We start from the raw sequence: 22,173 nt of genomic DNA, 5'->3' as shown, positions 1-22,173 counted from the left end.
TATCTTTTCTTTTCCTCTTGCAGGAGAACGTTAAGGGCTTATTGCTGGAAATACAATGTATTTCAAAGTCAGTGTTATTTTCTATATATCCTCTTTCTGAATAAGAATGTCCATCAGACAGAAGCATGGTGTAATCTTTTATTGTTGCTCTCCCTCACCAGAGGCTGTACTGCCAGAAAGGAGTCAATATAACTCACAGAATCATGGAATAAATGAATTTGGAAGGCACCTCTGGAGATTTCTCAGTTCAGTCCAGCTGCCTGTTTGGAAAAGTTATGAAATTCAGTTTTCAGAAGCTGTATAAGCAACAAACATTTGAAAGAGCACTTTTATCTTTTCTAGGCCTCTCCACCACTCCCAATCTGATAAACTAATCTTAAAGACCTAGAGAAAAGAACATGCTACTGATACATCTGACCTCATCTTGCATTTAGGATTTCAGTGTAGAAATAATTTAATGTTGTTCACTGTTATCCATGTCTCACAATGGGGTAGCTTTATCCCTTCAGCAAGTATTTTTACATTTGCACAACTGTCATAAAATGCAAAGCATTTGCTTAAGGAGATAAAATTATACTACTATTTTACAAGTATAGGCTGTCTTGGTTTCTCTGTATAAGTTCATTTGGCTATGAGAATGAAATCACAGCACTCTTATCATTTTGCATATTAAAAAATCCTATCTTCTGAAAAGTGTCATTACTTACACGTGACATTCACATTCTCTGGACAGAGACATAATTCTGTCTCTCAGGAGAAGCACAGAGAGAAGAAGAGAAAACAATCTTTATCTCTGCTCCTTTGTTTTCCCCATGTGGAATTTGGTATGGAGATTGTTCACCTGAAGGGATTGCTTGACTGGATTCTGGTGAAGGTTTTTTGGGTTCAATGACCAATTGGATCCAGCTGTGTCTTGGACTCTCAGCAGTGTCACGAGTTTTTTAGTAGTTAGATAGGTAAGTAAGTATGTAGAATAGTATAGTATCTCCTTAAATAGTATATTAATGTAATATAGTATAGTTTTAATAAAGCTATCCTTCAGCCTTCTGATCTAGAGCCAGACATTATAATTTCTTCCCCGTCAGGGTTCTGTTGATTTTACGATACTTACAAAATAATTTGATTCAAAGACCATGAACACTAATTCTGCTGATACCTACTCCTATTGTAAACCTTGAGTAAAATCAGTGAACTGAGAGGAACTACAGGGAAGGAAAAAAAAGTGTGAGAGGTACTAGAAATATGTCCTGATTACCTAAATAATCCAGTGGTAAGGTTACAGGTGGGAAGTGCTTAATTGTATGAGACATTTAAAAAAACCCACAAACCAGATTGTGTTTAAGAAATTTTGTTACAGTCTCGAGGCAAAGAAGCAAAACTGTCATTTTCTTTTACAAATTTAGGCGTTTGCAGGTGACTAGCTCTGTGCCTTTAGTTCTGTGCTTAGAGGATGAAGTCTGTGTTTGCTTTCAGGAGGTGGTGGTACAGCTTGCACTGGGTGTAGGCTGCTGCTTGATGTATCACTGCATAAGGACTGAAGGTCACTCTGTTCCGTATAACCAATTCATCTGACAAAAGCAGGATCACAGTTTCCAAGATATATTTAAAAAGAGAAGGGAAAGGGTTGGGAATTAGGGGATTTAAACCCCCAAATTGCAGGTTTCATCCTGTGAAGTGCTGGGCACTGTTGCTATATTTCAGCAACACTTAAATGTGCTTAAACCTTTTGTTCAGGGCTCAGCATTTAGCACTGTTTAATCTCAAATGAATAGTTCTTAAAAAGCAGAGTGATATTTTCTTTCATCCACAGATTTCAAAGGATTCTGTGAACAGTTATGTATAAAAATTATATTATAAAATTGAGAATTCAATTATGATTTCACAGTTAAGCATAATAAAGAAAAGCACAGGAAATCAAAACAAAAACCTTCACTTTCTCATGTCCACCTTTCATGTTGAATCTATATATTGTTTTATTTCCCTGTCTTTTTTCTTGTTTATCTTCAATGTGAAATCCTCAGACTCCTCATTTGAAGTCAAAGCTGTGAACTTATGCAGAAACATAGGACAGGATCTGTCTTCTGACCTTCCGCATCTTGTTTTTAAGCTATGGGTGTCCTGTTGAGAGGAAAAGCAGCTGTTGTGTATTCACCATTCATCCTCTTCCAAACAAGAGGGTAAAAAAAGAGCAAAATTCAGACTCCAATCTTGATAAAGGTAGCTTCTACCTTTGAAAAATCTAGGAGAGACCTGAGAGAGTGGTGGGGGCATTTTCTGCTAAGGGCCTAGAGCTGGTTATTCTACTCAAGCCTTAGAAGTGTGCTGCTCTGCTTCTGGTATGTTACACTTAAGTGTTGTTTCTTAGTTAGATTAGACCGCTTAAATGCATGACCTCAGCTTTCATTTTATCTTATCCCCTGTTGTGGCATGTTCCACCTGGGTTCACTAAAACAGTTGCCTTTTCCTGTATATACCCAGGGATATATGGATGCAATAAGAATAACTGTGAGCTCTTGGATGTTCCAGGAGATCTCCAAACTTAGCTCATTTAAATTGCTTTTTTAACTTCACATCCATGTAAGAGGGTGTGTTCCTGCTGAGAGAATATTTTGGGTATTCATCTGAAATAAAACACAATAAGTTTTTGCTAGAATTGAAAAGAATGTGGTCAGGAATAGTGTGGGCCCAATTTAGTAACTGGGTGTTACTTGTTTATGGTGCCAGCAGGGGAATCCATTCCCCATCCAACAACTAAATGATCTTACGTTGTGTACCTTGCTGAAATTCAGGAACACAGGATACAGTATTGTTAAATGGAAATTCTGCACATGAACACTGAGAAATGAATGATTGCATTCTAAGGGCAATATTTACAGGTTTCTGTAGTCATAGCTTGTGAAACAAAAAAGAAACAGAACCTTACTTTCATTAACCATAATAGTAGTTTTGCTATTTTCAGAGAATTAATCTTGCTGTTAACTGTTCTTTTCAGATTGTGAGGAGACAGCATGTGACAGGAAAAATCTATAACATCATTCAACATCTGATTATATGCCCCTTTTCCTCAAAACCAATTTGCATACCTACAAATCTCAGTGTATCCCTCCGGAATTGAAGGTGTAAAATATTGTCTTTCAAGCTGAAAGTTATTTAAGCAAAGATTTTTCAGTATTTGGGAATTCTGGCTGGATGATTTCAAAAGCAAAACCATATGTCACTTACATGATTTGGCATTTCTCCAGTTGGACAGAACTTGAGTGGAAAAGTGGAAAAAAAAAGTAAAACCTAACACTAATTAGATGATAATAAATACAGGTGCTATACTGTGTGGTGTAATTCATCTTCATAGCAAGCTGTGGGATGAGTCAGAGCCAGCAGATTCTGAGGGATACTGTTTTGTGTATATAAATTCCTTACACATGCTAAAATCCAAATTAAGGTTAAACTTTAAAGGGTTGTGTAACACTGAGATACTTTTCAAGGTTATGGAGGTGCGATATTGCATAGCCATGGAAAAGGAATTTTACAGGGTTTTTTGGTTGGGTTTTGTCAGAGGGCTTCTCATTGCAAATGCAGTCAGTGTAGTACCAGGATAAAATCATTGATGTGATGATCATTGAGAGATCCTGGCCCAGGCTTTCAGATGTCCCCAGTCTCCCAGACCTCCCAAAAATTTCCTTACACATTCCAGTCATTAAAGTGTCTCCCCAACATCGAACCTTCCCTCTCCAGCCAAATTCTTGGCCATGTATGGTTTGTCAAGATGAAGTTAGCTGGGACTAACCTGCCAGCTGTTCTGTATAACTTGCTGTAGAGGGAAAGCTGTTGCGTATATTTCCGCATATTTCATCCCCCCACACCTTCCCTGCCTACAGGAGTTCTGGCTAAACGCAACCCCTGGGCTCCTTCTCTTTCTTATGTCAGAGACCTTTATGGAGGTTCTTTTCACATTTCCAGAGAAATTGATGCAGCTGGTGTGGATTTGGCTCATCTGCAGCCAAATCTTTTGTACTTTGATAGGTTAAGCTTTTACATGTACTGAGGAGACAGGTATTGCCTGATGATGGGGTGTTCAGTGTGTAACTACACCTGTTACATGCTCAAAAGTGAAGGACAAAGGAGGCAGGATTCCATCCTGGGTGAATGAATGGCTTACAAACATGATTAGAAACAGAAAATTCTCAGTTGCTGTAGCTTTAAGATGTGAGCTCACTGAGACATGCTTTTACTGAAATAACAGGAGAAGACACTGTCATGGTCCAGCCTCCAGGAGTTTGCCACAATAATGTGTTGTGTGATTTTACAAAGAAAAACACTCTGCATGAAAATTTGATTGAGCAATTAAAAGTGTGTAAATAATTGAAATGCAGGAGCTTAAAAAGCTTTCTATTATTCCCATTGAGAAAAAAATCTTTGAAGCGTAGGATTCAAACATTATTCTGGGGCAGAAAATAGCTGATATTTACAGTATAGATTACTCAATTTTCTTTTGCCTGATGAACAGGGCTCCCAAAGCTTATTGTGGCTGTTGTGTCGTTTGTACAAGACACGTGGTTGCTGCGCCTTGCTTTTCTCAGTGCCCCCTCCCCCACAAGCAGAATCCTTTGAGCTCCAAACACAGATGTTACACTGTGCTCTTTGTGTGCATGTGTGTGTATGAGCATGTGTGTGTATGAGCATAAAAACGTGCCTAATATGCTGGAAAACTGAAGCTGAAGCAGAGGATTCAGCTTGTGACTGTACTACAGTGAGATGTTAGTCTGAACCAAGTGTAGGACTAATGTGCATGAAAGAGCAGTGGTTTAAAAGCAGCCACGCTTTAATCAGCAATTTAATGTAAAGAAGAATGGCAGTTTCATTAAATAATGCTATGATCTCTCAACCATATTCTTAACTAGTAATCTCCCCACAGCAAAATACATAGCTAATCAACCTCCTAGCCTGTCAGTAAACTTGCAGGGGAATTAAATCCTGGAGGAAGAAGCCTGTAGCCCCGGAGGAAGGCTGAGTGCATGTTTCACTGTCGTCTTTTCAGCTCATCTCAGTGGTCCCACTGCTAGAATGTGCTCTGTTGTCATGGCAACCCCATCTCCTGCTTCCTACAGGAAAGATTAGCTTGTACTGTGCACTGGAGAGAATTTAGGGGAAGTCAAGCTAATCCCTGGGTGCACTGCAAGAGAAAGGTTGGACCTCGCCTGAGGGATGCTGTATCTGCAATGATAGAATTGGCCTGCCACAGACACTGGTATTTAAGTTGAAGAGCAGAATTCACAGTAAGTGTCAGATCCTCCAGAGAGGAATATTGAATGAGGTTTTCTAAGTCTTGGTGAAGACTGTCCCATGCCAGCCAGCAGTGGAGTGACAGCAGGAGGCTGTGTGTGGAATACCAATATGTTTCACCCGTTCAGGTGGTATTTCAAATATAGATTCAAAGCCTCAGTTCCCTGGAAACTAGGTGATAAAATTTTAAAACATCATTGTGCGATGCGCACATAGAAACCTGAAGTGTGTCTCATTTGGTGCATAAAGCTGAGCAAGTGATGATGAGTGTGCCTTACAAATTGTGTATGCACTGTGCAGGGTGCTTAAGAATTCCTGACTGCTGAAAAATAAGCGGGAAAGCATGAGGAAAGTGGTCTGTGTGTGCTGCAAACTCAACTGCAAAAGTGCTGAACTATCAAATTAAGCATAAAAATTTACACCTCCTGATGCAGTCTTGTTTTTTCTTCATATAAAAACCCAAACAATGAGCTTTTTAAAGGTGTAGTCATAATAGGAGCTTTTCTTTGAGAAAAACTCATTTTAATGTAGCTGAATTAAGGTGGTGTGTGACGTGATGTAGTGTGTAAAATTTATGTTTGTTTTCTTGCTGGTAGAATTAAACAGAGGATATTCTAGATTTTTCCATTTCTGGTTATTTAAATGTTCTGCTTTTCTTTGATATGATCCTGCATTTCACTTTAATAGATGCTCAGGATTCCCAGATTTATACTAGACTGTTTTCAGTAAGATTTTAACTGTCTGATTTTTATTACTGTCAGCTTTTCCTAAACTAATTTTTCCACCAGTTTATATGTTCAGTCTATGTATTCCTGCATTTTTAATATGCATGCCTTTTCTGGTTTTAATTTTAAAAAGCCCTTTATAATTATTTAATGGTTATTTTCTACATATCCATACCCTCTAACTTATATCTATTAAGCATATGTGTTTTACATGTATGAAATGTATGTATGCTTGTGTGTTTTTGCAATGCATACAAGCATATACATATGCAGATAAGTGGAGTCTTTGTTTTAATGAGGCCCATGAGTAATTAATGATAATGTAACACTGGGGAAGTTAAAGACCTGTTTTCACCTTGCAGGATAGGTATTTTCCTCCTATCTATAAAGCTTATTGTTGAAAAATCCTAGTAAACACACAGTCTGCTTAAAGAAACAGCATATACTATGCTTCTCTGTGTGTCTATAGAGCTAAAAGCACAGTCGTCTTGCTGATATGATAAAAGGGCACTATGTTACCTTTCCAGAGTTTTGGGTCCATGGCAGGGTAGTTAAGAGACAGTGGTTGGTTTTTTCTCCTCCCTCCCAGGACAGCTCAGAAAGAGTCACACATTAGCTGCATGTTGGTTAGCAATCTGTCTTCTCTTCAAACTTCTTTTTTTGGGCTGTTTTACCAAATAGTGAGAAAATTGATAATCAAAGAAACTGTCTTCTTTGCAGTTAACAGACTCAGTAGCCAGTGTACATCTATTATGGAGGACTATAGGAATAAATACAAAGGGTATGGAAGATTTAAGTCATCATTTAGGCTGATCCTTGAATCTGTGGTGGACATATGGGTGATACAGATTCCACAGAAATGTCAAGCAAAGTGGGGATCAGGGTAAGAGCAAATTTATCAAATAAATGCTTTTAATTAGAAAGAGCACTATGAAATTATTTCTTGATATGTGTCAAATTAAATCAGTGATTAAAAAGTCCCTTCTGTGATAAAAAACACAGTGGGAAAGATTTCCCAGAGGTTTCATTGTATATTTTCAACATCTCTATGAGGATGTATTTTTGGCTGTTTATAGCCTTTAAAATGACTGAGATTGTTAAATGCACATATTTTCTACCTCATATGTCATTTTATTAAACTAATTAACTGAAAAGTTGGAATTTTTTTTTTTTTTTTGGTTGCAAGGCAATGATCTGTTTCCATTTCTTCTTCTGCAGCATTTAACTTGTGCTAAATGGAATAATGTTGCCTGGTCAAAGAGTATCTTACTCAGTCCTCTACAAAGTGTGTGATTTTAGGAAAGTAGTCCTAGTTTTATTAGGAGCTTTCACAAAGGGACTTGAATTTCTTATCTGCATTTCTCCATAAGAGTAAACAGGACTACCTGCATGTGAGGAAATGCAGTGGGCTTCAAAGCATGTATCCAAACCCATAGCCTGTGTTCACATTCTCTTCCAGGGAAAGGGTGTGAATGCTCCTTGTAGCAGTGGGATTGTATTAACACACTGGCAGGTACAGTGGTAAAGGCTGCTCACACTCAAGCATTCAGGCCACCAAACTTGAGGAAATTCCTGTATAAACTCTGTATCAGTTAAATAAACTGAAATTCCTTGAGTTACCAGAAACTAAAAAGCAAAGTTGACTCTATTTGCTGTATACAAAAATGCCAGAATCTGCTAGGACTTCTCTTTGGCACTCTCTTGTTCTGACAGCTGTTGGCTTCCCTACAGCAGTGGGTGAGTGTCCTCTGCCCAGGCTTTTCTCTTCATTCCTTTCCTGCCCATCATTCCCACTCCCAACAGGTATTACACTCTTCCTGAACTGTCTTCTCCCTGTTCCACTGTGTCCCAGTGTTCAGCCTGTCTGCTGGTCAGATGTTGGACTGGCTAACATAATGCTTCCTGATGCATCTTTTCCATGCATAAAAGTAAGTAGGATAATGTAATGTATATACTGATTGATCAGAACACGGTTTTGAGTTATGGCACCAAACAGAAAACTATTGTCAATAGTGTGTCACTCTATTTCCTTGAAACATTTCTCACTATTGCAAAAATAGCCCCCAAAACTTGTACAGCACAACATCTCCTTACAGACTCCATTTGGAATTAATGATTAAGAATTTGTCTTTTATTGAGATTCTCATTCAGGGAAAAATAGATAAAATGTTCAGCACTTACTGGGTGGTACACTGCTCATTGCAGAACCTGGCTTTTAACATCCATACTTTATTCTGTCCAGAAGGGATCTTGCTGCTGATATTCTCATTAAATCAGTAGCAGAAATCACACTTCTATACTATATATAGATGTCATATGCAATGTCTGTGTGTCTCTACTTGTCAGAGATTTATCCTACACATTTTAATAAGAATCAGTAATAGTAATAGTGATCATATTTTTGTTGGTTGCAAGGCATCTTATTTCTTGAGGCATCTCTGCCTCTTTATATCTTTATTTCCTTTAAAATGTGTACATATATCTATATCTATATCTACATCTACATCTAGCTCTATCTATCTATCTATCTATAAAATGTTTCCAAAGACACTGTAAATGGTCAGTTTGATGGTAGCAGAAGTGGACCTCAATGAAAGAAGTGTACCTTCACTTAAAACAGGAATTTTAAATCTATTGAATTTTTAATGTCTTTAAATATTTTGATCATTTTTTTATCTTAAACTTATTTGAAATATTTTAAAATATCTTTAAACTTAAAAGTTTGTCCTAATTTGAAACAATAATAGCCATCCACATGGGAATATTTTGATTATTTTAAACCTCCTTTGTCTTCCTTTTCCTCTCAAAAGAAAACCTCTGAAGCCACTGATTGTATGTAAATGGCATGAATTTAATGGACTGAATTATTTCGCAGGCTGCACATGCTGTGTCCTGTTGATTCTAGTGAAATTAAGATCATATGCATCCAAAGGTAGATTTTAGCCCAGTGTGTGATGTTCTTCTGGCCAGCTTTCTAGCAGTAAATTAAAAAGTGCTTTCTCAGTGCTATGCTGCTGGCTCTGTGGCTTACTGCATAGTAGGTCCTTTATATTAGCTAAAGAGCTAAGCAAAACAGCAGTGCTAATTTTTAACAGGGTCAGGCACAAAGGGAGGGAAACTAAGAATTGCTGGGCAAGTTCTCTTTTCTAGCAGTAGTTGAGATACTGCATACAATCTATCTGGCAGCCCCAGTACTGAAAAGTGTACAATTGTTTTTGTCATAGCTCCATTATTCTAATTTTTTATGCTGTCATCTGTAGTAATCTGAATATTTTGTCTTTTCCAGAGGCTGTTTATCAGGACATGACAGTAGGTGGCTAGAAGGAAAATGAGAGAAACACATGCATCCTAAACATCAATGCTACATTTTTGGATTTTTTATATTCCAAATATCAAAATATCAATACCAATAATACCAAAATTTCAGCTGAAGCAGAAAATTATATACAGTAGGAATCCAGTGTTTCTGTTGTTCTGTTGCCAGAAGAGTCCACTGAAAGTTTAACGGGATGGGAGGATAAATGTGAGCTCAGGATATGAGTGACTGATCTTTTCACATGTAGCGTGTTTTATTTTATCTTTGCAAAATCATTCTTGAAAATAGATTATTATCTGGATCCCTTTAATGGTTTCTCTGTGGGTGAATAATGGGTAATTTTGAATTTGTCATTTCTCTATTTGTTATGATTGAAATTGTTTTCTGAAACACACTGAGGAGAAGACAAGTGCTGTATGTGTGGGTTGATGGCAACCACTGATTGCACCTGTGATTTGTGAATGCCTTCAGTCAGCAGCAAACTAAATGGTATCTGATCAAAACTATTATTTGGATATTCAATTCCAAGACCAAGTGTGCTGTGATATTAACTAATGTCCTTCCATTGGGCTCTTTACTACTACGTAAACTACTGAAGATTGTTTTTAATGGCTTCTATTGTGGTTACCACCTGATGCTTTTACAGATTCAGTCCTTTTTACTGTCTGCAAATGCACTGTCAGCAGACGTTCATGTCTGACACAAAAGATCAGACTCTAATCCCTGTATTTTATCTTCAACTCCTGCATCAGCAGCTGTGGTGTTGAGTTTCACAGGGACTCCTGGCGTAGGAATCTCCAGAAACTGCCGATTGCAGTGCTGAAGTTAAAAATAAATGTTTATTGGGAAAACAGGCCACTTGAGAATTGGCGGATGGTTTTGTTATTTTTTGGAAAATATTTCAAATTAGAGCTGTCCCAAGTGTTCTTGAACAAAAGAAGATATTGCTGAAATTAAAGCAGTTCTGAGAAAATTTTCATCTTCAAAAGCTTCTTGGGTGAGCCTAAAAGGTTTTGAACCAGTATTTCAAAAGCTTCCAGGAGCAGTTTTCCTAGGGTGACTCTGACTGACAGGATCAGGAACTAGAAAATCTGTATTATCTGTTTGCATAAAGGGGAATGCAAAGAATATCTCTCAGGTACTGCAGACTTTTCTAAAGAAGATGATAGCTTTAGACCACCTTCCAAATATTCCAGTATTGGAGCCACTATATTTGTCACGGTGTAATAAAGTGGGTTTTTTTTCTTTTAGAAAGACTATGCTTTGACTCCTCCAAAATGGGTTTTTAATTCACATTTTGCAGAATCAAAGTTGATCACTGTTTCTTTGCTCAGACAGGTGAAATTTAACTACCTGAATAGACATATATTTTGACCTGTGTCAATAGTTTTCTGTATGCTGGAGCCCATCGCACTAACTTAATCAGGGGTGGTAAAGTCATGCTTTCCCCAGATTGTTTTGTAATTTGGGGACCAATGAAATATCTATCTCTGAACTTTCTAATGATTTCTACATGCAGAATATGAAACAGTCTTTGAAAGTTGCCCGACCTGGATCACCAGGTGCCATCAGCAACAAATCAAATTTGTGTTTGAAGTGCAATTAATAGATTTGATTGTGGTGATTGATTAAATTTCTTCTGATGCCAGTTGTTTGCAATGGCAGAAAAGGAAAAACCTGCTTGTGTTCTGTGAAAGAGAACACACCAAGCATTTCACTCTTTTGAGTGTTGGTCCTAATGTTTGCTCTTACATTGGATATAAAAGATAATCCCCTCCCCCCCCCCACCCCCCTCCCCCCCAAAACTATAATACTTATTAGGAATAACACTCTATTCGTGATCAGGGTTGAAATAGTGTGTTTCAGAAGTGTAATTTTTCTACTCTATGCAGTGGTAAAAACTTTCCACTCAGAAGAAATAAGGTTAATCTATTCTCACACCCATCTTTATATCCATGTTCTGCTTGTATAAATTTCTAACTTAGCTTTTGAAAAACCCAGTTCTCTCAGAAATTATTTGTAATTATTATTTAGGAAGGAAGGTGATGAGTTTATGAAGGGGATGTTAGGAATTGCAAAGTAATGATCTAAAATTTGAAAGGATTTGTCAGGATTCTGCTGTTTTGAGGGACATTTTCAATTTTACTAAGCAGAAAAAAAGATTATTAGAAGTGCTGTTTATTCTCATCATTGCTTTTTTCCAAACACTATATTTTCTAAGTTTTCTGGAAGCTTGGGAACAGGTCTGCCATACAGCTGTTTGACATACATCTGTTTCTGTTTCTAATGTGCATTTCAATTAGATTAAAGTAGCTACACAATGCTTATCCTTTCAAAAGATAAAGTATTCCATGGGCCAAATAATCTTGTTTACAGAGTGTAAAGGGAAAAATATTATAGATCAGATTTTGAAATATCTTCAGTTTTACTTCTCTATTTAAAATAACACAAATGTCTGTGAGTGCTCTTACTCCAGGCTTCCCCTTCCTCTCCAAGCTAGCTTTGCCACAGAGAAAATCATCTGTGGACAGAATTCTTGCTTTACTCGGAGCAGCTGATTTGTTTCCACACACCCATCTGTTAGGCCAGCCCAATGGTACTTTTTTACAATTCCATGCTGCCCTTTATTCTCAGTCAGTCCCGTATCATAAGGAGGCCAAGCAGGTATTACAATTGGACTCTTTGGTAAGATTTTATGCTTTCCCTTTTTAGTGTTCTGACATTTAACTACAATTTGTACATAAGTTGTTGAAATTTGAGTGAAAATAGGGCTGATTTGCTGATATTAAAACATTCTTAAATGCCATTGGCAATGGTGCCTTATCAGTAGTGTAAAGCACAGGAAAAGCACATGCAACTATTAACGCTGTGTGTGCACTTTGCTGTTGCTGAATTTTCGTGGCTAACAGAAATCCTTAAGTGAATTAGAATAATGGAATAATTATTTTACTTCCTAATAAATCTCACCAGTCTGCAAAGAATAGCAAAACAGCTCATGGTTTCTCTCTGAAGGGTGGTATTCTGTTTGCCCTATTTTATTGCCTTTTTGAGTACTCTGGTTTTGAGTCTAGGTCTCAGTGAAGTTTCATCAGGGGCAAACTGACTGCCTCTAATGAGAAAAAAATTTTTGAAAGTTGCTAAATAGTATTAAGTTCAAGAACCTGTAGTGTATTTGTTGGCATTATCTTCCCAGAAAGGAAGTATAAAATGATAGCCTTCATGCGAAAGCTTTCAAGTGCACAAAGTTTTCAATTTTTAACCTTTCATTTCCAGGGCTGTTCATTACACACTCTCATACTTGCTCTCTTCCCACCCAAGCAGAGTCCACTGCACAGCACTGGGAGGGAAAGTTTGAAACAAGAGATGCATTGCTTAGTCAGGTGGCTTGGCAGTGAAAATTTCAAGTCCACAGCTCTGGTGAGGATTAGCAGTAGATATGCCAGAGCTATATGTCAGATCCCTTGTGAATTTCTCAACTCTGAATCATAGTTACTTGGCCTGACAGGAGTACTGTGACAACTGACCATCTAGCAAAATGTATTTTCCTTTTTTATTTTGTGTTCATATGCCTCTTATTCTAGGCCCTTTTTGGCCAATGTATAACCAAGTTCTCATCTATATTTTGGGAATTGTGAAGAAAATTACTGACTTGGATGAAAAAAACATGGTTGATTATTTTCCTTTTTTTCCCCCTAAAATAGTTTCTGCAAAAAAAAAAAAAAAAAAAAAAGGTATGTTTTAATTTTGTCAGTCAGATTGAAAATCAACATCTGTAGGATTATGAGGCAAATTGGGATTTAAAAGTGGTGACTTTAATGAAGGTAGCATTCCTGTAGCATTAATACCTCATAGGAGCTCTGCTATCTTCTGTGTAATTCCATCCGATTGGTGTCAAATGTCTCACATCATGGACATTTGTGGATAGAGTTTGCAAATCTGCCATTTTTCAACCCAAGTTATATTACATATTTCAGGATTCTTCTGACTTGGGCCATATAGTTTTGTAGTAGGAAGGAACATTAACTGTTGTAAACTTCCAAGCAGATTCTAATATCTTGAGTATGATAATGCCTATACATCTCACTTGCCAGTTTTGGCATTCACTACTTGAGACAGATATTTCAGATCAAAGGGAAGCAAATTATCAGCACTGCTTATTTTTCTGCCTTATAATTGTAGTCAGCATGCTATAAAGTCTTCAAATAGGCTGTGTCCTTTACCTCAGTGGCAGTATTTTTGTGTTCAGGTAGCATTGCTGACTTTTTTTAGCACTGCTGACTGGTACTTAATCATTGGACATGCTGAATTTTTTCAACTTACACTTGATACAGTAAAAAATGCAATAGAAAAGTCATAATGGGTATAATCATTCAAAAATGGTTGCTTGCCTGATGAAGAAAGGCGAAGTCTGTTACCAAATGCTGTCCTGTGTGACCAGAAGAGTGGTTTTGTTTAAGCAGTGAGGAGGCCACTTACTGTTGCTACCCATGGCATGCTCAAAGCAGGAAACAGTAATGTACATGTTGTCATGGACACTTATAAGCATTTTAAAGTGGCAGAATCAAAAGCAAACAATATTGAAATGGGACGTATAATTTATATCCCTCAGACATGCTTATTTGCTGAAGTTTGTAATAGCAGGTTTCCAAGCTCTGGAATTCATTGAATTTCTAAACTTATGGTTTATCTGTAATAGAGTTGTATACTTGACTCACAATCACTCTGTCTCAGCAAAAACATTAATTGCATCACAGCCACTAAATAAAGAAAGAGCAACCCTTATGGGATTGCTACACACTTGCAAGGGTTCCAACCCTTATGGGGTTGCTCTACACCTGCATATTTACTGTTCTGACTTCTCAGATTTGCTAACATCCACTTTCCTAATGTATTGAGGAAGTTTTAATTGATCTTTGATAACACTAGTACTGCACAGAAGAACAAAGGCTCTAAGTTCCTACTTCCTATTCCACATACTTTTCTTCTACTTCTTCCCAATTGTATGTTTATTACCTATTTTTAAACTGAATTTCTGTATGTCAATATCAGAAGCACTTGTTTTACTCTCTGCTGAGGTAGGAAATTTTCTGAAAGCCTCTCTGTTACTGTGAGTGGAAAGGATCTGACAGAATTGCTCCAGAGTGAAAAACAAAGTTTTTTTTTGCAAAAAACTGCTTCATTTTACCAACATTATAAAATGAAAAAAAAAGAGAAGAAAATCATAGGAAATATTGTCACTTCTTTTGAGTTTTCATGTCCTAGCTTTTAGTATGCTGTTGTAAGTAACAATACAATTGCTTTCATTTAAATAATACAAGTCTTTAGATGATACTTTGCTGCATAAATAATCAACCAAACAAGGAAATTAGATTGTAATTTTGAAATTCTGAACTACAGAGTGACAAAAATTATCATGAAGAGTCTAATGAGTCTGAACTATTAGAGAATATTGTTAATGAGAGTTATGCTGTCAACTCAATTGAACTGTTTTTATTATTATAGAGATACTCAAAATATTGGACTGACAGGGCACTTTGATCTCAGTTGCTCTTTGCTTTATGTGCCTAAATAGAAATTGGCAACTACTGACAATGTTTTTAAATTACAAATAAAAAATAAAGAATGCTTGCAAGTCTTCTTCAAAATAGTTCTAAAATAAAACTTGAAATACAATAATAGAATCCATTGAACTTCATCAGAACTCTTGCTTTTTGTATATCTGGGAATGTATTGGTTTATTTTCCCAATTCTCTCTTGGGTTGTTTGTTTGTGGGTTTTTGTTTTTGATTTCGTTTTTTGGTTTTTTTGGTGGTTTTTTTTTGGTTTTGGGTAGGTAAGATTTTTTTTTTCCTTATTTCTACTCTGTTGTGGTCATCTAGTGACAAGCACAATATTAAGACATATGCTTTTTCATATTTCAAAAGGAAACTTCTACTCAGCTCTCTGTTTGGAATATAGCAAACAGGCAAATCCAGCAATGGGTACTGGAAACTTTGGGGACCCAGGTCAGAATGTGGGGTAAATGTTGTTAAGGTCATATGAAGCTCAAAGCAGCCATTTCTGTTTATTATTATGGCTTCTTCCTCTTTTCTCTCTCAGTTTTACTGATGAAGGGGGTATAATGAACCTTTCCATAGCCTCTGCTCTTATGAAAGAATAGGCAGCAATTTGCTGAGGGGATGCAGAGCTGTCAAACAATTACTTATTTTGGTTGTGCTCAGGGCTTCACCCTTCCAGAAAGAAATTCAGACTGACATCACTGTTTGAACCCACTCAGCACAATGAACCTGGTGGGATATATTTTAGAGGGCTTTATTAAAAATTCCAGGTTTGGGGGCATCCAGTCTGCACAGAACTTCTTCTACTGACTCCAACTTGATCTCTTCTCTTTGCTTTTGATTTCTGGCAAATCCCTATGAAGTAAAATTCAACACTACGCACCCCCACTAGGTCCAAATGGTAGATAAGTTTAACATAATTCCTTTCAGCTCCATTTGAGTTGCAGTTTTGGCACCAAACATGCACCTACATGTTACTCTTTGTCTGCTACTGGCACAGCACCATATTCTTCATGCTGCCAGGAGCAGTTGCAGCTGCTGCTTTTTATGCTAAAGCATAAGCCTCTTCCTGCTGGACAAGGAAGAGGAGAGTGCAAGATCTCTTAGGTTACCTATTTATTAAAGAAAAGGCTTCACTTTTCTCCCTTTCACAATATGTTGCAGTCTCAAACATCTTTGTTGCTGATGTGTTTTGTGCAGGGTTGGAATTGTAGTGACCCTCAGACATAAGAGTCCTATTTGCCTGCCTGTCTCCCAGCCTTCCTCAGTTCCTAGCTTCTTATCAATAAACTGCTCTGCAGTCTGGAGTCCTCTTTGGGATGAGCATAGGACGATACTCTGGCACCGCTGGTGTTGTCAGGCTGAGAATTGTGCCTGCAGTGCTTGCCCAGAGGTGGAGCTCTAAGCCATGTTCTTGGTGCCGGATGGCATTTTGCCTGTTAAATATGATCCTATATGAGTTATAAAAACTTTTAGAAGAATTGCCGTTTTTCTGCCTTGAGAACCGCATGATAGAGTCTTTGCTGTAAAAAGCACCCTGGAAGTTTCTCCAGCGTAAGGGGAAAACCAGGGATTTTTTCTCCCCAGAGGAAGTAAGGGCTCTGTGTTCTGAAGTGTAAAAGCCAAAGAGCAAGGATGAGGTAGATACAGAGTAGTAATAAGGCCACTGTACACCCAGTGAGCTTTCAAACTGGTTATTTATGCAGTACCCTCCTAATAGACATGTCCCTTCATCTCCTTGCTGTGACTGACAGGGCAGTATTATTTTTCTGATGGTTGTTGATGTCATGGAGTGGCAGTTGTTCACTGCTCTGTTATTTAGCATTATAATTGAATAGAATAGCTTCCTGTTTTGTGTCTCCAACAAGAAGAGATGTTTAACCATGGAAAATTGTGCATTACTGAAATGTTTGTTTAATAATTAAGTAAGATTTACAGCCTGGCTAATGCTAATTCTGCTGTGTATGTGCATGTGTATATCAGAATTACTGTACACTTGTTGACAAGGCTAAGGATCAGTTTTTCTGTTTCTTTTTCTTTTCATAAACTCATGCAGTGAGTGATCATATGAAGTAGCTCCTGTCCTATTCCTCCACCACTGAAAATAACAGTAAGGAATTTGTTGATAAGTATCACTGAAACTGATGGACATTTCAGATTTAAATTCAATGCAGTGAGTTCTATACCTGAATTCACAGAAGGCAGTGCCATCAGGAAAGCATATATGTTATTGTTATTGAGGTTAACTGAAGAGGAAAATTAATACATGTTCTTATAATGGACCAAATTAAGTCTCACTGGGAATAAAAGGTTGGACCTCTGTGCACACCACCCTTCTCTGTCCTCTGGAAAGGCTCTTGCCCACCTCTTAATTCCTGTGTTTTGTTTCCTTGATACAGGACAGTGAAACAGAAAGAGTGGCAGTAATTTATTTTGAGGAGCAGAGAAGGGTGCTTGAGATTAATACAGGTTCAAAGAAAGACTGGATACTTGGAATAAAAAAAACATGTTGAGCATCAGCACATAACTAGAAGCCACATCCTGCTCAGGAAAATTGTGTTTGAAATTATTAAGGACTCAGCAATCCACAGGAGGAAGAATTGCATATGCTCTTCTCTAAACATCTCCTAATAACCACTGATTAGGAGATAGGATACTGGACTAAATGGATTTTTTATCTCACAAACTATGACCATTCTTATACTTTATGAAATGGGAAGGTCTGAGATCACCTTTGTACCTCCAATAATTCTACTCCTGTTCTATATAACAATGTGAAAGGGAATGGAGATGATTAATAGATAGGGTTGATTCGGACTGGCTTTTATGTATTGAACTTATGCTTCAAACATGACTTGTGATGTAAATGAAGCATAACCAAATGCATAACTGTGACAAATTAGTATTAAACAGTCCTTGTGAAAAGTGGTGGGAGTGAAATGTGTCCTTGCCCTTTTATCAGTTCATTTAGAAAAGTCTCTATAATATTTTATACTACAGAAGTTTCTGTGAGTCAGCACTGTACACCACCTTTTGTCTGATTCATGGTGTTCCTCTTCCAAACCTGACTGCTGTCTATTGCCAAAAAAAGAGTGTTGTTTTCATTGGTCCCCGTTAGAAGTTTGCCTTGGTGTTGTGGAATTGTGGAAGGAATTTAACTTAGTTTATAATGTTTGCTTATGCAGCATATTATTTTCATTGAAGTTGAATTTTAACATAGGAAAATAAAGCATATGTACTAGTTGAAGCCAAAGGTTAAGAAGAACAGCATGCTAATTCAAAATTGATATTGAACCTGCCAGTCTCTGGTCTGCAGTACTGCCTCTTGCATGTGACCATGTTGAAATGGATTGGATTGCTAAGGGTGTAAGGTGGTGTTTTCAAGGTCTGGGCTGATGGTATCCAGCTCAACAAGATTAAAGCAACCTTCATCATCCAGGATTTTGGTAGACAATCTTTAAGAGTGGGTGTTATGACAGCCTGCATTTGCACAGCAAGAAGTTTCAGTCTCACTCATCCCACTCAGCTCATTCACTTCCAATCTCCTCCTTTTAGAAGGAACAGTTACCCATCTTGCTGCTCTCAGAGATTCTCTGTCGACAAGCAGCCCACTCAAAATGTTCATTTAACCTGAGTGCCTGGTACCTTGGAGATTTCAGGCATCAGTGTCTGTCTGCATGTGGGCCCTCCCCCATCTCTATTCCTTAGAGCAGAACAAACAAAGTAGCCCAAACAAGTGCCTTGTTCTTTTGATGTGGTTAATCAGACTCATTATTACCAGGAGGAGGTTTGGTTTGTAGGGTCCCCTCATGCAGTCAGACTGTCTCAAAACAGCCAAATGTGTTATAAGGTTAATTGCCTTTCCCTTGTTTTTTATTGGTTCCTTTGCAGGATTTCTGCCCTTTAACTGGAGCTGAAGTTCTGTGTGGCTGTATGATTGCAGGACTGTGCCACACTACTGCTGTTAGAGCTGAAGTACAGCCCTGTGCATTACTGACTGGTAAAATGTGTTTCAGGTAGTTGAAATGTCAGCTGTATAAACTGTTAAAGCATACTCCAAATCTTAATTGCATTCTCTCCTGGGAGGTAATTTGAGAGAGGGTCAGGATATATTCAGGGATTTGTCTTTATGTAGAATGGCTTGCTAACTCATTCCTGTCTTACCTGCAAGGAATATGAAAATTCTGGACGATTTAGAGTATGAAACTGATAGCTCAGAGATCCTTTAGAACGTCTGGAGATTATTCTCTCAAGGAGACAAGTGAGAGTATATATTTGTACCTTGGTTAGTGATTCACAGTACTTCAATGACACTTATATCAGAATTCAGATCTTAAATACGTACTCTCAGAAAACAAGTGTTTGATGAACTTGTTATTCCAGCAAGATTTGGTGCACGCTTCAACTTGCTTTCCTTAAGAAAGCACTCTTACTGAGAATGGTGTTGAGCATTTAACATATCTGGTCTGAAGACAGCTCCTTCTGTGTAGAAGGGACTGTATGTTGTAACCAGAGACTCTCTAATTCTAGCTATATAAGTTGTTGGCTCATTCATAAATCTAGAGATGGTAGGAGAATGTAGGAGAACATTCCTATAAATTAAGACCTAGTTTCCTGCTCTAAATGAGAATGTCCTTAAAATACCAGCTGCCACTGATATCACCTTGCAGAATCTAAGATGTACAGGGAAATTGGGTGGGGGCAGAGATTTAGGCCATGATAATATAAATGGCTGTGGCAGGTAATTGAAGTGAAGGATGCAATAGTTCCAAGCATCAAAACTTAAAGCGTCTGTTTGCTTGGGCTTTATTTGGCATTGTCTTTTCTTCCCCCATTTCCAAATTTCCTTCAAAAGCAGAGAGAAAAGCTAACACAGTGATGATTGAGATGAGCTTGCAAAGTTCACAGCAAGAATCTGGGATTCCATGTGTTCAAAAATAAAGCTGGTGTCACTTTGTATCTTGCTGGTCTCAGTGGGATCTGGATGGAGGAACTTGAAGCTGTAATGCAATGTGACAAGACTTTAACTTGAAGTCAAAAAATTACTTTAGATCTTGTTTTGAGAATTAGAATCATAGAACTGTAGAACAGGACTTCACTAGACCATGTTGCCAGGGCACCATCCAGTGTACCTTTAATCACCCTCAGAGACAGGGCATCTACAAGTTCTTGTGGCAAGTTATTCCAGTACCTCAGTAATGCATTTCTTCCTAATGTCTAATTTATACCTACTCTCCTTCAGTTTAAAGCCACTACCCGTTGTTCTATTGATTACCTCTGATGTGGAGAATACTTGGACTAAAAGTGTCCAAAGGGTGTTGCTCAGACTAGAGCACAGGATCAGTGTGGAGCAGTGTGCAAGGTGGAAGAAGGAGGTATTGGTACCAAGGGGTTTAAGAAATGTTGATCCATGAGTGAGAAGTCTGTGCCTAAGCCTAGAGAGTGTCCTTTGCTCCAGCAAGAAGGTGGCGGCTGCCTGATCCAAAGATACTTTCCGTCTGCTCTTAGAGTGTTTTGCTGAGGGGTGATGCTCTTTAATCCCTGGAAGAGGATCTCTGCATAGGTGAAGGAGGCCCCAGTTTGCTGTTTTCAGATGTGAATACGTATTTTGCAGACAAACTCCCTTTTCAGGCTTAAGTAACAAAACTAGTTGTAGATTTACTTCCAGTATTCCAGCATTATGGGATAAGAGTTTGACAGCTGCACAGTTCCCAAAGACATGCCCTGCCCTGAACAAGCAGCATTTGATGGCTGATTTTCTGTCATTGCTGATACTTGTGGATAAAAGCAGCTCCTGGGTCATGATGAAGATGTGAGCTCATCCCACAGCCTCATTTATGACTGCCCTAATACCCAATGCAGGGCATGGGGCCTCTTTGCTTCCCCTCTTTCTCAGCTCCCAGTGCCTGTGGCAGGCTTCTCTTGAGGTCTTTCCATAAAATTCACCCTGCAGCAATGGTTCAGACAAGAGACAGGATTTGAAAATGTGCTGCCCTTGCCTCAGTGGAGTTTTATACTGCACTCATTAGCCAGCTGTGGGAAGGGAGGCTGGAGTGCCCTTTGAGCAGCAGTGGGACTGAAGTGAGCCCAGAGAGGAATGCTGTGGTTTTCTGAGCCTCCTGTGGGAGGGCAGCTCTGCAGTTTGGTCATGGCTGCTGCCCCACATGCGCCGGGATGAGGTGGACCTCGTCTCTGGGGTGGACCTCATCTCTGTGGAGTTCCCAGCAAGGAACAGGAGCCAGTGGCCATAGCTGGACAAAGCCCCTTCTTCCTCAAGCTCTTCCCAAGCCATCGTGCCTCTGCCTCTATTGGATGGAGGGGTAAGAGAAGAGGCTTTTGGCATTCGCAGTTCATTGTTGTTGAGGTGTTTTGATATATGAAGGTGAGGAAACTGTGAACAAACTGCTGGTCCTAATACCATCTCTGCTTTAGTGCAGCCCCACTCACCAGCTGCACCAGGAGCTGTCAGGGGATGAGGTCTCACCTCCCGCCCCTGGCAGAGACAGTCACCACTGGGGAATGTGTCTGAGGGACAAGTCTCCATGGATCTGTTCTTGCCCCTTGGCATCCATGTGATGTCCATGAGTGCTTGCAGTCCCTGCAGGCCCAGGAGTGGTCAGGAGGTGTTTGGGCTGTAGTTTCCTGTATCCAAGGATGAACATCAGTTTCCTTTCCTGGGTGAGATGCTCTTGCCTTTCTCCCCAGACCCAGTCATTCCTGATGTGTTCCATGTTTATGATACCTTCTGAGAAACTCCTGCTTTAAAGTAGCCTTATTCTTAGCAAAAATAGACAGCTACCCAGGGAGGAGAAATGTACTAAACATTGTAATCTGGTTACCTTGGTAACATCTGTAAGAAACTATTACTAAACCACTTTCTACTTTTTCTTCATCTCTTTTATGGAAATATATATTTCTGTTTACTTGACAAAAGTGTGAGTTATACCATACCCATTGTGGCCATTCTCCTGACCATTATCTTGACAAACAAGTTCCCATCTCTAAAAAGCAATGTTAAACTACTGTAAGAACAGATATTTGGCTTTCTAGTAGAAACCAAGATTTGCCATCAAGTTTCTGTGAAGAAAAGCAAAAATGTTATAAAAACTTTTCTATTGTTTCAGAGTATTACAATGCTTGATCACATTTACTCAACATAAGAATTCTTTTGAGTGATAATATTTTAGAACAAACAGAAGATTATTTTTTCTTCTGCATTGGAACATTCTCACGCATTTGTAAGGTTTAGTTGTCAACCGTATGTCATACAGGGCAACAAAAAAAGAAATTAAAG

The 22,173-nt window shown here is 38.4% G+C and overlaps 1 protein-coding gene across 7 annotated transcripts in view; it reads left to right on the top strand.

Annotated features, from left to right (window-relative positions):
- Positions 1 to 22,173, top strand: part of NOL4 (nucleolar protein 4) — a 188,126-nt gene that overhangs the window by 84,865 nt on the left and 81,088 nt on the right. The window contains exon 1 of one of the 7 annotated variants that reach the window (XM_012572083.5): positions 5,115 to 5,273. The exons of the other annotated variants lie outside the window; for them this stretch is intronic. The gene's annotated coding sequence lies outside the window, so the exon portion shown is untranslated. Of the gene's footprint in view, positions 1 to 5,114; positions 5,274 to 22,173 lie in introns of those variants that run through there. 7 annotated transcript variants of the gene reach the window in all.

Source organism: Taeniopygia guttata, chromosome 2 (genome assembly GCF_048771995.1).
Source record: "Taeniopygia guttata chromosome 2, bTaeGut7.mat, whole genome shotgun sequence".
NCBI classification, from domain to species: domain Eukaryota; kingdom Metazoa; phylum Chordata; class Aves; order Passeriformes; family Estrildidae; genus Taeniopygia; species Taeniopygia guttata.
This window is presented reverse-complemented; position numbering and strand designations above follow the sequence as displayed.